The sequence below is a fragment of the Mugil cephalus genome, chromosome 20 (genome assembly GCF_022458985.1).
Source record: "Mugil cephalus isolate CIBA_MC_2020 chromosome 20, CIBA_Mcephalus_1.1, whole genome shotgun sequence".
NCBI lineage: Eukaryota > Metazoa > Chordata > Actinopteri > Mugiliformes > Mugilidae > Mugil > Mugil cephalus.
In genome coordinates this window covers 21505632-21514279 of record NC_061789.1, presented here as the reverse complement: position 1 = coordinate 21514279, position 8648 = coordinate 21505632, and positions in this window count along the sequence as shown.

Here is an 8648-nt window from a genome sequence, read left to right as displayed (position 1 = left end):
AATTTGTTAATCAACAACCGATAAAGCCCTACAAACTTGGCATAATAAGCTTGGGGCCACCACACAAAAAGACATACATCTTTTTTCACTGTTTGAGACATACAAGAAAATGAATATTAGTGATTAAAAGACACTGACACAACAGGTTGTTGTGGATAAGGATGAAGTTTGGTAATGTGATGCATTAACGTGCGTTACAGCAACATGAATACTTGTGTTTCGATAAGGGGAAATCAATTCTGACAACATTCAACAAACATCCCAAACACATTTTGACCTGTGAAAATACAACATGTGTGCTGCCAGATATAAAAACTCCTTGATTTGCCAAGAACTGAAACAGAAGCTTCAGCTGAATAGTGAAGCTGGAGTGAAGCTGAAATGTTCCTGATTTTGGAAGGGTAGTACTGGCTGTGATACTCCGTGACTCCATATGCTGCTGCATCTCTGCCCCAAATGAACTGTTCTTGTTTCTTTGACAGTAAATTTGGTTTCATCAGAGTCAAACAGAAACCCACACAGTAACAAGGTAACAAGGAGGTATCCAGTATTTGTCTGAAGTAAAATATAATATATATAAGAATATAAGTCAAGGATTTGCTTTAGGTTATGTTTTTAGCATTGTGCAACATTTAATTTTGGATGTCCATACTGTGGATGACTGGGCTCATTTCCTCCTGTTCTTCTGTTATTTTCATATAATATGGGATTGTCATACTTGGATCATTGGGAACAAACAATGAACCTATCTCAACAGAGCATGAACCAGATGAGATTTACATTCAGTTATTTTATTTTATTCAATTCAGAGAAAGAAAGCATGTACGCATTTTCTGTGTTCATTTGGGCAAAACACTGGTAAAGAAAAAACAAATATGGCCTATGCTTTCATCACATTTTAATAAAACAGATTACTGAGCTGTTCGCGCTACGTGCTTTATTTTGAATTACAAAACCTTGCTGCAAGGAAATTTGTAATTATGGTTGCTGGCAAACCTCTCGAAGAATTTGGGGAGCCAAACTAAGGCTGTTGTTTTTTATTATTCCACCAGGGAATGACGTTGACCATAATCGCCTGGGCAACTGAACACAGTTTCCTAGAGAAACTTATGCTGCCTAGTCTGGCATTGCAGCAAGTGGAGCAGCTATATCTCAAATACTGCCTCATTTCACTTCAAGCTCTTCATGCAAGCTTTCTGACTTGTACAGTTCTCACACTCCATCTGGTTACAAACATCTGGTTACATCTGGTCCTGACAAATCTGTCAACACAATGACGCTCAGTAAAAAGTTTGAAAGTGTTCCCAATTTGTCATAACTCCACAGCACCCTCGCATTTGCTTTATTTTCTCAAACTACAAGTCTCTGGGTGATTAATGTCAAAAATACTGATTTCCACCCACAATATCTCCAGATATAGACAAACAGAATTATGATTTTATTCTTTCTACTTTGGATAGTGAATCATGGCCTGACTATATGCTGTACATCTGAAAATAAGGGTGCTTTTAGGTTGTTGTATGTAAACCGAGAGCGGCTGTTGTTTCAGAACAAATGAACCAAACTGAGCCTGGTTTAAAATGGTGATCTCGGACTGCTTGCAATTACACTTCACACTTCATTTGCAGTGTGAACACATGTTAGGCATGCACCTGTATGACTAGCATCATAATGATATAACCAAGCAGGTTACATGGTGCGTCTTTGGAAAACAATCTCCCAGGAGCACAGCTACTGTTTGGTTAGAATGATATAGCCAAGCAGTTTATGTGTCTTTGGAAGAGTGCTCACCCAACAGAGGTGCCTGGAAGCAGACATCATAAATGTTGTTTTTGATGCCTAGGCAATGAATGCCACTGCCTACATCCACTGTTAATGCTCCTCTTTCAATGCCATTATTTCCTGATTTCCTACAATAATTTTTTTTCCTGCAAAGCCATAACCAAACATAAATCTGTTTAGAAGTGAAGATATGTTAGAAATTTGTCTTGACTGCATTATCTCAATTGCCCTTTCACCAGAGACCGAACCATGGTTAAATACAATATCCTAACATATTGTACCAATTACCCTCTGAATCTGAACTAAACATAAGAGTAAAAGCAACTTTTGCAGCAACATTTGCTGCCTTAGTGCAGATGCAGTGAAAATGTATTGTACCTTCTGGATGACAAATTTATGCTTCATATATATACACATATACCCTGCTTAGACCCTGCATAAATTCAAAGGAAATGGACTGTCAAAGAAAATAAAAAAGGAAGCAGAAAGTTCTTCCAGGTGATAGAGCAGTTAATCTAATAATGATTATGTGTCTTTCTTCAGGGACTTAACTACAAACAATTGGAAAATCTTTGGCGACCTAATAATGAAAAGCTCTATACCGGATGTGGAACTAGATAAAACCCCAAAACTGTGCAACAGCATCACGACTTAACATCTGTGTGACCTTTTTAGTGGAACTCTCTGACCAGACTGTGACCTCATTCCACCCTTTGCCTCAAGGACCAAATCTAACTTCCTTCTCAAGGTTTCGTGACCACCTTGATGGCCTAACTAAAGAGTTACCAAGACCATGACATTTTTATCCAGCCTGTTTTACTTATTAGGACATGTAGAGCATTGATTGAGACGCTACATCACACTGCTCTGCTTCCTCCAACACTGAAGAAACAGGTCCAGTGAACAGAAGCTGCCAGGAGATTAAAGCTGCTTCTCTAGCTCTCTGCACATCCATTTACTCAGCAGCCCAGTGAGTGAATGTAATACTGAATCCCCTTGGCAGGAGATGTAAACAAACAAACAAATTAGTAAACTGTGGGGTTTTGTTGGTTTGTTTACTCTCCCACAAAGCAGGTGTTTTTGATTAAACCACAGTCTGCTTTGAATTAATGTCTGCCTGTTAATCTTCACCACATGTTGCAGAGTCGAAGCGTATAATAAACCCCCACAATCAGCAGCTCAGAATTGTGTTCTGATTGTGAGGTTAGGATTGAAGTCATATCTTGCATTTAAGACATTTTCACATGTCTGGTCAAACAGACTGTCCTCCTGAGGGTCAGTCACAGTGATTAAGAAAAAGTATATGACACAAGCTTAAAAGTTTTATCCAGCGAGATCAGTCAAGAGGTCTGTGAAGACAGAAAAACTACTAAGCCTTTGTCGTCTTCCTCTGCTTATCTGGGTTGCGGGGACAACAGCCTCGGCAGGGCGGTCTACAGACGAGAGATGTAATCCCTTCATTGTATCCTAGGTCTGCCTCGACGCTTCCTTCTGGTTGGACATACATGGATCATCTCCAACAGCTGCCTCTTCTCCTCCAATCACAGGACTTAACACTCCACAGAAATTCAGTCCATAAAAGTTATGAACAGAACCGTGTTTTGTGTATCTGAAGAAGGCTTACGACCATGTCCCCAGAGACATCCTGTGGTGGGTGCACTGAGAGTATGGGGTGGATGGCCCCTTGCTAAGAGCCATCTAGTCCCTGTACCAAAGGACCGCAAGTTTGGTCCTTGTAGCTGGCTGTAAATTGGACCCGACCATTAAATTGGTCTCCGCCATTGCTACCCTTTGTTCTGTTCAGTTTAAGCCCAAAGCCATTTAATTCAATTCAATTAATTTCTATTTTATTTATATAGTGTCAATAACAACACAAATTGTCTCATGATGCTGAACCCAGCTCATATGGAGGGACCCATCTGCCGAAGGCCAGCTCGGTAGAAACAGAGAAAATAGAGAGAGAAGAAGAACAGGAGAAACAAGATGAAAAACTTACATATAACAAGCTGAAGGAAACATGTAGGATCTAATAATATAACACATAGCTCATGATCTCATTTGACAGTTTGAAAGTATAACAGGAATCATGGGCAGGTTGGAGAATTGTTCATCCAGGTAGGAGTGGATAACTGCAGGCCATGAAGAAAATTATTACATCTAGTTTAAAACCCATAATTACCAAACAGGCTATAGCTTTACTGTTACCACAAAGCCACATTCCCTGACCAGAGACTTCTCTGTCAGTATACTGACTGGGTTTCCTCTATTTGCCTCATCTGCAGTTTAAGAAGTAAAGATTAGTCAGCTCACCTGAGACATATGCTGTTTTATCTCAGATTCCACCTGTAGCTGGATGCAGAGGCACGTCCCTCTGCCCGGCTTGTTTTTATCTCCCAGCATGAGTCCTCGTGTGCTGAGGACTGCTCCACAGCAGTGATCGATGTCATTACTGTGGTAATAACATGCTCGCTATCTGCCTGGCTGGAAATAATAAATGAGGTGTGAACATACAGCTTAGTATTTTCTAAACCACAAAACCGTGAGAAAGATGGAGTAGAACCTGGTGTGGTGCTTACTCAAGGCACTGTGTGTGAAGATAAGTGTGAAGATGTCAAGCTACATTTTTTTCATTTTCTTACTTACAGTCACATTTAATCAAGGCATGTTTAGCTATTGGGCTAAAAATATATATAGCAGCTGGTCCAACTGCTTGCGTAGAGATAGCAGTCCTTCTCTCTTTGGAATACGCTAATTCTGTTTTTCCTCTTCCTCCATGAAGACCCCATCTATCCAGCAAATGATCCTAATAATATGCAAGTCTAAGCACATATAAATAACTCTCAGAAGACCAGACAATTGCTTGGTAGAACAGTAGAATGTGATTAAACGTGCACTGAGCTGAGTCGCGATAGACTCTAAAGATGTCCCTGTTGTGTCACAGACTTTCATCTCTGAGCTGTCTAAAGGGCCATGGGAACCAGGACCACCATAATGGAACTGCTCTGATATGATGCAGACGGACCACTTGATTTCAGACAGAATTAGGCCACTATTTATGCCTTCCACGCGGTTATCTCTGGGTAACCCCTGTTGGGATACAGCATTAATGTGGTCTACCGCAGTTAAGTGTTTTCAATCTTCACTGTTCCATGATGATGGAGCCTCCCAGGACATTTAGAAATGATACTGCAATTCGCACACATAAAAGCACTACAACTTGGAATCTCAGCTAGTTTGGAACAATTTTGTACCAAACTTTGTAATTATGATTAAAAGCAATTGATAGATGATACAGATAATACTGCTTTCCATTGATGGTCATTTATTGTGTCTACCATTAGTGAGAAATGTGTCACTCCTAGTTGTTGCAGCTCTACACTGAAATGTACATATGTTCAGTCAAGACTGAGAAATGTCTGTCAAATAAATAAATGAAAATGAGTAGGAAATGTAAGATGGGGAATGGAAATGACTGTGCAGCCTAACCCACCTCATCTAAATGATATTTTTACTGGTTTCCGCCAAGTTTCTTTAGTTTTAAATCTTGGCTGCCATTATAAGCCAGAGAGTTTAGAAGTAAGTTGCACTGCATTTCATTAAATAGGAGTAGAGAGGTTGAACATAATTAACGAGGGACATCCAGAGAAGAGAAAATACAGTGCACATTTTCATAAGTTTAAGATTTTTTTTCTGAATTTTAAGGTTTAAAAAGTTTTGAAAATGCACAAATGCATGAAACTATTTTTAAATTATATGGGAATGTTGTATGTTGCAGTTTGTGTGCTGTTTTTGTCTATTCATCATGATTGTGTCTATTTTTACAGTTTGCTGGCAGCTGTGTGTGTGTGTGCGTGTGTTGAAATTATTATTATCATTTATGGCACACTAAAATATAGAAAGAGGAGACAGCACTAGCTGCGTTTGAATATGTCCTTTTCATTTTTCAAAATTTGATATGTCTTAATATATCCAGAGAGATGGTGGTAAAATTATATTTTTTTAATTAAGAGTGGAACGGCAAACCATCATTGCAATAAATTATTTTCTGAACTGGCTCTTTGTGATGCTCACGTCAGAGGACCCTGCTGAGGACAATGCAATTTTCTGTATAGGATGGATTGAGGCATTAACAATATCACCCAGTACGCTGTTTTACTCCCGCGTCTCTGACATTAATCTTCAGCTTTATAATCTCATTCGTCCTTGCTGTTCTTGCAGTTTTATTCACAACAGAGTATCTGCCTCTGGTTCTGCTACAATGCTCTTAGTAATTTTAGTTCTTCAAAAACACCATCTGCTCCGATCAACAAAATAACTGAAGTAGAGACTCAAATAGTACACAGACAGTTTGGCTATCACCTTTTGAATGAGAAAAGATTTTTGAGTCATTTGTTTTCACAGGTGGGAAACCCCCCGAGATGGACTACAGGAAGGAGAGAATACCACTGACGGAAACTTTTGTTTTGCCACTGAATACCGCATTTGTTAGATGATGCTTTAATAAGAAATAGTAAAAATAGTTTAATAAGAAATAGTAAAGAATATGCAAATATGTAATATGCAAATAATAATAAAAAAGAAATCAACACTATGAAAAATGTAGAGCCTATTTCTGTCTGAGTGCCTGGATCTGTGCATCTGTTCTCGACAGCGTCAGTTCCCTGCATCCTCATCCTGACAAAGCAGCCGTTTCTCCAGACCTGGGTTTCCGTGATCCACATAGAACAGACGTCAAATTAGTTCACAGCTGTGACAGTTTGACTCTTCAGCTTACATCCTGCTAGATGGTCGGTGATCTACATGTGAGGAGAGAGAGCACACAGGGAGTTTTCATTGGAAGGCAAGTTGTAACAGTTTAGCGCTGGCAAAGGAAACAGTCACACCTCACTGCAGATTGAGTGGAATTAGGTGAGCAATCCAAGAAGTGTGTAGCGGAAAAGGGAGAGCGGGATAATGTCCAGCAGCTTATCAAACATGTCCTGAGAAGTGCAAAAAGTTTCTACCGTGGAGCCATGGAGTTCTACCAGAGTGAGACCAAAGTCTGACAATCTATTGCTTCAGCAACTGCTGTCTTCTCGCCCTCTGGGCCTCTATCTGTATGTGTGTGGCGTATTAAGGTGTATTAAGTATATACAACTAAAGTTACCTGTAAATAAACATCGCGTTTATTTGCAGAGCACAAATTTATTACAGAAAGTGACAAAACTCTAAAACTTGGTTTGGATACAGACGGGCACAATCGTACATACACAAATGTATGTACACAGACAATGAAACGATCTTAAGTTAAAAGGGAAAATCTTAAGTAAACGGCTGTCCTAGGATAAGAGGGAATTTTCTGGTCTGTGAAATGAAAGCAAGCTGAATCAAATGAAGCAGCCCACAAGTGCAACTTAATAAGAATGGCAACAGCAGACAATTTTAATTAAAATCGTTTTGTACAATGGCAGGTTATTTTATTGGAGGAAGTATATCTACCTTTTTCGTTAATTACTCACTCCTGATTACTTTAATTACTGAATACACACACTACATACAATGTCTGAATACATAATATGGCCTAAGCAAGTTTCACAATTTGCCTTAAAAAAAGTAATATAATATATTCCGAAAATTCGGCATAGAAACATTAGAAATGACCGTTTGCCTTTTAAAAACTGCCTACACCAGAACAGCCCTGTGAAGTGACCCTTTCTTTCTGGTAAATTGTCTAGGCTTCCTCCCCTGCATTTCATCGAGCAAAGGTTAACAGCAGTGCTCTCTGAAATACTTAGCCTAAATCCACTAAAGACCCTCACAGGCCCTTTATGGCTTAAAGGAGTGCTCAAGCACAATTTTCTCAGGGCTGTTTTGTTTTCCTTTAGGAATCCAAGAATGAACAGTGCTGGTCGTGCCATGGCACGGACGTTATCCCTGACAAGATGATTGCCCTGTCAGCTAAAGTCTGATTATGGATATTTTCACTTTGTTTTCATTCAACACCATGCATGCTAACTGGCTCAGTTGGCAGTGTGGAGGTAAGAAAGGGGCTGCTTTAATGTAATTAATCTTTTTGCTTTGGCACAGCTGTCAGGATGAGGTGCTGTGCCCATTAAAAACAACACCAGAGACAGTAATGAAAACAGTATGGAAGAGAGAAAGCAGAATGATTAGTAGAGAGCTGGTGGGCTTCTTCCTCTTGCTCCAAATACAAATTATGTGACCCACTAACGTTTAAAGAATATGCATGATTTGCATGAGGATGTGCATTTGCTGAAAATAATGGTGCCATTCCACACCGCATTTGTGTAGCTGGCATTCATTCAGATCAATCAACTCACTTACAGTATATGAGTGAATTGAAAATGCTTACAGCAAGAGGCCACACTTAAAGGAATACCGTCACACTTAGAGATACTGTATTGTTCGTCCAAAATCAACACCACTCTAAAAGGTGCGTAGTAAATTATTAAGCAGGTGCCAGCAGCAGGTTTGTTAGAGGTGCTTTCAGATGGATTTTGTGACCTTCAGCCTTAGCCACGTTGCCTGACATTATGCTATGCTAAGCTAACCAGCTGTTGGTGGTAGCTCCCTAATTACACACACAGATGTACCTATATTCTAATCTAGACTGCCCCATATACAAAGATAGAACAGATATTTCCCCTAATGTTGAGTTATATCTTTAAACAGATCATTCTGTTTCAAATATAATCCTGATTAAGATTCTCACATTTATTCCATCATGTTGTTGATGAAAAACAATATGCCGAGAAATTACTTGGATTACAAAAAAGATTTAAAGCATATAGCCCATAGTTTATGTTGAATAAGCATGATCCATCTGTGAGTTTGTGGACGTGTTTGTGCCATCCTGCCCACACATG